The sequence below is a fragment of the Streptopelia decaocto genome (genome assembly GCF_964273445.1).
Source record: "Streptopelia decaocto genome assembly, chromosome: 19".
NCBI classification, from domain to species: Eukaryota; Metazoa; Chordata; class Aves; order Columbiformes; family Columbidae; genus Streptopelia; species Streptopelia decaocto.
In genome coordinates this window covers 2,774,513-2,781,821 of record NC_138674.1, presented here as the reverse complement: position 1 = coordinate 2,781,821, position 7,309 = coordinate 2,774,513, and positions in this window count along the sequence as shown.

Here is a 7,309-nt window from a genome sequence, read left to right as displayed (position 1 = left end):
AAGTGGCCACCGCTGGCCCACCACCTGCCCGCAGCATTTTTCATTGACTCTTCCAGTTTAAGCTAAAGTGCAGCCATATGCAGACCACAAGTGCCCTCACGTCTTGTCTTTGAGCAAAAGAAATCAAATAAAACCAGCAAACAGACCATGAACTCTCAGCTCCTCCTGCAACAGCAGCCAGAGCTGTTCCCACTATTCCCACCTCTCCAGGTGGAAATCCAACCTGCCTGGCTGAGGAGCCAGGACGGGGCACAGGGGATGCGGAGTGAGAGGTTCCCAAACTAGAAGAGACAAGTAGAAATAAACAGGCGGGGGTGAGCGGCAGGTGGGGATCCCGGGGGGGTCCCAGGGCAGACACCCAGCCTGGGCAGATCTGGGTGATAACAGGAGCTCCCAGGGAGGAACCTGCATCTGTCCCTCATCATCAGCACTGCCAGACCCCGCGGGAGAAACCAGGTGAAGAAAAGAGCCAAGGATACTCATGCTCAGTTAGTTCAGGATAAAAATGTTTTGCAAGAGTTTCTCTTCATTATTACATTTTGGAGGTGATATGGAGTTCTGAGCTGTTAAAGGGCTGGGCAGCTGCTGCTGGAAAACCTGAGTTAGGGAGAGAAATGTCACCCCAAATTTATTGTATTTACTTTCTCCAGTGTTTTCAGAATTTTTTACTCTTCAATAGTTTATATTATACACATTTATCAGCTTTCCTTCAGGCTTTTAACCCCAGATTCACTGTCTCAGGTTATAGCAGAGAGTGATGAAATGGGTATTCCTGGGGCTGAATGCTGGCAACTGCTCAGGGGACGGGTTGTGATCAAAATGTATATAATTAAATGGCCAAAATGAACCCAAAACAAGGGCTGCTGTGCACCAAAACCCTCTGTGTCCCTGACACCGTGGGCTTCCCATGGATCCCCTCACCTCTCAGACTTCACAGCTGTTAGAAGCACCAGTATATTTTATTACTGGCTCTATCAACATATTCTTTATTCATCAGCACTGGATTTGTTCTTGTTCTTTTTGCAGGGCAAAACCACATCTTGTTCAAAGAGATTTGCAACTGAAATGGCTTCTTTTGTAGAAATCTTATATTTAAAGAACAAGGCAGCCGTCAACAAAACAAACCCCACCAGACTGTGTCCTGTCTGTAAGAAGCCAGCAACGGCAGAGGGTGAAATTCCCTGAAATAGGGGCAAATCACAGCAGAGAAGGGAGGACACGAGCAAAAAATGGCATTTAAAGCCTGGCAAATATATAAGTAGTGAGTAAAATTAACTCCCTGGCTGTGAAACTATTGAAGCCATAGACCCAAAAGCGGATGATGGGATTAAAGTCGGGACCCCGGTGCCTGGAGGGGCTGCAGAATCTCCCCCGGCGATGGGCTAACAGCCGCTCCTGCCGGCAGGATTAGCCACAGGCAGGACAGCTGAATCAGACGTTCAGCCCTTAATGGGATTATGTTCTCGGGAACTCCAGTGAAAATACAGACGCCCTGCCTGTGGTGCGGGGGGTCAGCGCCCCGCAGCCCCCCACTCACACAGCATCCCCGGGGGGGAGATGCAGCCCTGTTTTGTTTGAAATGTCATCATAAAGCGTTGCGCTGAACTCCTCATGCGTGCACAGGGAGCTGGCTCAGCTTTCATAGAATCACAGAATGATTTTGGTGGGAAGAGAACCTCAAGATCATCAAGTCCAACCGTTCCCCCAGCCCTGGCACTGCCCCATGTCCTGGGAACCTCATCTCCGTCTGTCCAACCCTCCAGGGATGGTGACTCCAGCACTGCCCTGGGCAGCCTGTTCCAATGCCCAACAACCCTTTCCAGTAAAAATTGTTCCTAATACCCAGTCTAAACCCCAAGGGTCACAGAAGAGACAGCACATGGAGCTGGGATCCCAGCCCAGCATCTCCCAGAGCAGGTTGGAGCCCCCCAGGGGCACAGGGGCCATTCCTTGGGGCAGGGAAGGGACATCCCGTCATGCCAGACACCGCAACCAGGCATCTCACAGGCAGGAGAGCAGCTGGCGAGCCTTCTCCACTTCTAGGTTTTGTACCCCTGCTATCAAGTGGGTTCTTTCAATATTTTCTCGATTTCCATGGAAACACAAACCTTCAGGTGTCCAACATAAGGGTCTTCTCCACATTCCTCCAGGGAGCCTGGATGCTTCCCGAGCCACACTCCTCACCAACCAGGATTAACTGAATAATCAGATCAAAACCAAATGACAAATGCAGCTCAGTGAGATGCTGCTCTCATTATATCTCTGTTTCCTTGAACAGCAGATTTGCACCAGACCAGACATTTTTAAGGCACAGGGAAGCACCGAGCAAAACAGAGCTGCACAATTTCCAGGTTAACAATGATTTTCACCTGCTCCAACCTGCCATCTCCACAATAGCTCTTGCTGCCTAACGCTGGTTCCCGACACAGCAGCACAAGGGTTATCAGAGCAACCGCTCTGTTCTTGGCACACCGGGGCTGAAAGCACAGCTTGCTGCCCTGACTCCTTGTTGGATTTCAGAGAGCCTGGCGACTGAAAAGCTGATCCAATTTAGCCACAGTTCATTATCCGGCATAGCATGACATGGGGACACTTGCAGACATAATCCAGCTTCCTCCTGCCTCGCAAGATGTATTGACCAAAGGCAAGAAAACAGAGCATTAATAGCTCTCTGCTGTGCAGATGAATCCGGGCAGCAGCAATGAGATTCTTTGGGCTATTTCTAGCCAATCTCACACAAGAGTAAATCAGAAGCTTCTACAGACTTCCATTAAATTTCTCTCCATTAATACCAATGTAACCGAGATCAGAATTTGTCCTCTTTTTTCATACTTTTCTGGTATTTTTTTTTAAATGCTAAAACTCTTCAGCTTCTAGCTGAGCTTAGGATGAAAGTTAACCTCTGAACCATACCACCATCTTTCATGTACACAATACAGAGAGGGCTTTTTTTACAGCGAGTTTCGATCAGTAGTGGGTATTTCAGCCTGTCTCTGTTCGCCCCCATCCTCACCTGGGAGCCAGGATACAAGGGAACCACCCAGAAGGAGCGAGAACCAAAAAATGCCACCTCTGTCCCTTTGAACTCATGTCACCCAGGGCAGCACTCATGTCACCCATCCAGCACCTCCCGGTGGGGGCTGCCAGGAGCAGGCAGGGATGCTGCCAGGAGCAGGCAGGGATGCTGCCGGGAGCAGGCAGGGATGCTGCCCGTCCTCCTCCTGAGCCTCCACCACCCCCTGCCCTTCCCAAACCACACCTGAGAAACCGTGTTTCCTCCCTCCCCATGGGGCCCAGCAGCCCCGGCCACGGTCCTGGCAGATGCCTCATGCGAGGCGGCGTACGGGTTTTGTACGGGTTTTGTAATAACCTGATATCTGATCTGGAGTTCTCTGGCCTTTCCTCTCAAGCGGACAGTCCTTCGAGCCCATTCAGGGACTATGAGTCACTGAAGAAGCACTTAAAATCCATCCCCGATGATAAGGTTAGAGCGATGTGCGGTGCGTTTCCTGCCCTAGTTTGGAGTTATGGGCTCTCTACACTTTCGTGCTTATTCCACCTTCTCTTTCTCCTTCCAAATTCCCCATCACTCTGGGCTGCAGAACCAGGGGAAGGTGAACTCCGTGTCTGAGAGCCCCGGGAGCGGGTGAGCACTGAGCGCGGGTTCACAGCAACAGCAGTAAATCGTCATCACTGTCGGGCACTCGTCCGAACAGCATCCGCAGCTCAGCAGCATCCCCCTCGCTATCAGCTGCCTAGGATAAGAAATTTGCCTTACATTAGTGAAATTATTATTCTTAATACTTAGACACTGATCATATTCCCGAGGAAAAGGAAACATAAATCCTTCCTGGCACTGACAGCGACAGCCCACATCCCTAGATACAAGGGAACTAATTAAGCCTGGTCTTTGCAGCCAAAGCCCAACCAGTGTGTTTGTACAAGCTTTATGGTCAAAGTATGTGCAGGATTTGGCCCTATTTCCCCGTTTTTATTAATCACAGGAAAAATTCTCCATTTAGAAACAATGCTAGAGATATACCTGATAGGGTTTTTTTTCCCTTGGCCACTTACCACTTGGCAACAGAGATGAAGTTCTGTCTTTGCAAAACATTTTGAAACCTCTTTCTGTTCCAATTCAGAGTCACCCACCCCAAAGCTTTCCAGGTTATCTGTAAAAGAAAACTCAGATAAATGGATGGCTTGAAATGCTTCAACTGATAAACTCTCTATATATTATTTTAACTCTAATTTTGTTTTGCATTATAAAGTAGAGTGAAAATGTTAACAACCACAGAAGAAAAAGTCATTGGAAATGGAAAGGGTTGTTTTGAAAATGAGGAAACGGAACATTTTCGTGCCCTGGGGACCACCTCAAGGCTTGACAGAGTTTCACAAAACATTTCAAGTTTGATGTGCTGTGTTCTGGGGGGAACCGAGCTGCCCCTCCTGTGGAGGGCGAGGGAAAACTCCAGGAGCAAAGAAAACAGCTGGAACCCAGGACACGGCGCAGTGGTACCGCTCCCTCCAGTTGGGTTCCAAGATGGTTTAGGCTTGGCTTTGCAATCCTGAGCCCTGCTTCAGGCTCTCCAGCAGTGTCCAGAGGACACCGGGGACATGGGACAGGCAGCCCACGCCACTCCACTCCTGTAAAAACCCACCTCAAACCCTTGCCTGGTTCTAAATAAAGCAGCTGCTGACCTTGGAGATTAATCAGTGGGCCGGTGTCTCTGCGTGATGTCACCCTGTGTTTTTCCACAGGCCTGTCAAATTTCAGCCCCGTCTGATCTGCCGATGACAGCCGGGGCTTGCGCCTGCCAGACAGCACCGGGACGGCCGCGGTCGGTGGGAGGGAGAAGCCGAGCGGAGGCCGGCAGGATTTATGGCCGGTTTCTCCCCAGCACGCACTCCTGCGCTCCCGCCGCACACACAATACACAGATGCCTCGGAAGGATGATGGAAACCGGGGCCGCTTGGCGCGGCGCAGGTATTTTTAGGTGTTATTGCACCATTTCTGGCTTTCGGTGACTTTTATGACTAACGCAGCTGGATCTGCGGCAATCAATCTGAAGCTGCTCGGTCGTGTGCACTGAGCTACGGTTCACCAGTCTGGTGGGTGGGGATGGGAAAGATGGAGCTGGGTCCAAGCTGATGCTGTGGTGCAGGATGGGTTCCCCAATGGGAAACCAGCTCTTCCTAGGGCACCACATCTGGCAAATGCCTCCAGGAAGGCACAAAACCTCCTGGGTGGAAACCTGGGTCTGATATTAGGCAGGGCTTTAATTTCACTATTCAACCTTCACCTGTGCTTGTAGCTGGACCCGCTGCCCAAACACCTTCCCGCATTTATCAGGCAGGAGTTACTCACCATTTGCATCAGTGGGCACACATGAGAGGAGAGACTGTCCCCACGTTGTGTGTGCCCAGATAGCAACGGAGTCCAAAGGGTCCCCAACACCATGCAGCTGCAAAGCCAAGCACTGCATGTCCACACAGCAATTCATCAATTAATCTGAGAAGGAACAAAGCAATTAACAAGGAAACCAGGGGACAGACAAACAAAGCATATGTCACAGCTCTCCTAAAGGGCTGGCTCGTGCCTGTTTGTTTGGCTCCTGTTTCTATGGTGGTGGAGGCCGTTATGAAGGGTCAATTCATCGTTCTCGTTATTTGTAGCTATCCAAAATGTATTCTTAGCTTCTCCAACCTCGGAGAGATAGCCAGGGGCTAACCAGGGACTGCTCGGCTATTGGGAGCTGCCGTTCTTTTGGGGAATAAAAGACCTTCCTTTCATAGCCAAGTACTGAGGTTGTGAGGGCTCAGCACACCTGAGGCAGCAGCTCAGCACTAACCACATCATCTCCTGTACCGAACCAGCCAGACACAGTTTGCCAAGAGCTCTCAGCTCTCTTGACCGTTGTGACGCACATGGTACAGGCAGGGGGGGGTCACGGGGCTCCCACCATGTCCCTGTGACACCCAGGACCTGCTGCACTGTGGCCGGAGAGGTGATGAGCACAGTGAAGGTTGTGCCCAGTGTGCAGCCCCTGCCATCCCGTTGGCCCCTCTGTGGTCCCTTTTACACAAGTTCAGGAGCTTGGCTGGGCTGCAGTGTCCATACCAAAATAAATTCCCAATAAATGTGTTCATAATGGGGCTTTGTTGCCTCAGAAAACAGGTTTCCCGCGAGGACAGCAGGCCTGGCACTGAGGGTTATCCCAGGACAGTGATTTTTTCCCCTTGGGGTTCCAGGCGGCTGTGATTATGCAAGGCTCCGAGTTATTCCTGGGGCTGCTACATGAAAGCTTAGCTTCCTCGCTGTGACCAGCACAGGCATTTTGGAGGTGCAGCAATCCCTCTGCAATCTCCACTTGCTCTGCGCGCTCCTGGCACAGCCCCAGCACCTGTGCCCACACAATCAAAGCAGGAATCCAGCACCACGGCGGGGGAGACAGCTGGGGAGGGAGAGCGACCTCCCTGCTCGCACTGCCAGAGCAAGTCCTGCTCAGGGGGCAGAACACCCTCACCCACACCAAGACAGCACAGGAAGGCAAGACCACGCTGCCTTCACCGCTGTGGAAAGATGGGGAGTCTTCTGTAGAGCAGCTGTGGATCTGGGACGTGTCCCTGGTTTGCAAACCCTGTCCCAGCCGGTGCCTCAAACATGTTGCAGGTTGGATGCCACCTCTGGGCAGCTCTTCGAGGCAGTGAATGCCATGACTGTGCTCACCTGTGCATTTCCTTACCCTGCTTTCCTCCCAGGACTAACACCAGCCATGGACTGTCCCTCTGCCCCTCGGTGCAGCTCTGTGCTGTGTAAGAGGAGACACTGGGCCCTGCAGTGGCTGCCCCTGCGTGAGCAGCCGTCACCTTCAGCACCCGGAGCAGAGCGGGTGTCTCCAGAGTGGCCGACCTGCTAAGAAAATAGAGAGCTTGTTCCTTTGAAGTTAATGAATCGTGAAAGCCTTTGAAAGCAGAGCCTTGTTTATTTACTCACCGCAGCTCATGTGGACCAAGCACCCAGACATCCTGAGCACGCTGCTAGTTTGAATGAAAGATCAAATGAGAGTCTCTGCCTGGTTGAGCCACAATTGGAGGAGCGAGGGCTGCCCCGGCCTCCCTCACTGCTGAACGTGGACAGGCAAAGGAGAGCCTGACCCAGCCCCAGGGCTGTCAGTCCGCTCCTGTTCAGGAGAGCATCCAAATAAGCAATGAGGTCAACAGAGAAATTCGGCACGCTGGGTGCAAAGCTCTGCGAAACCTGGCCCAAGGATGCAATTTCAACAACTAAATTCAGTTGCAACCCTCC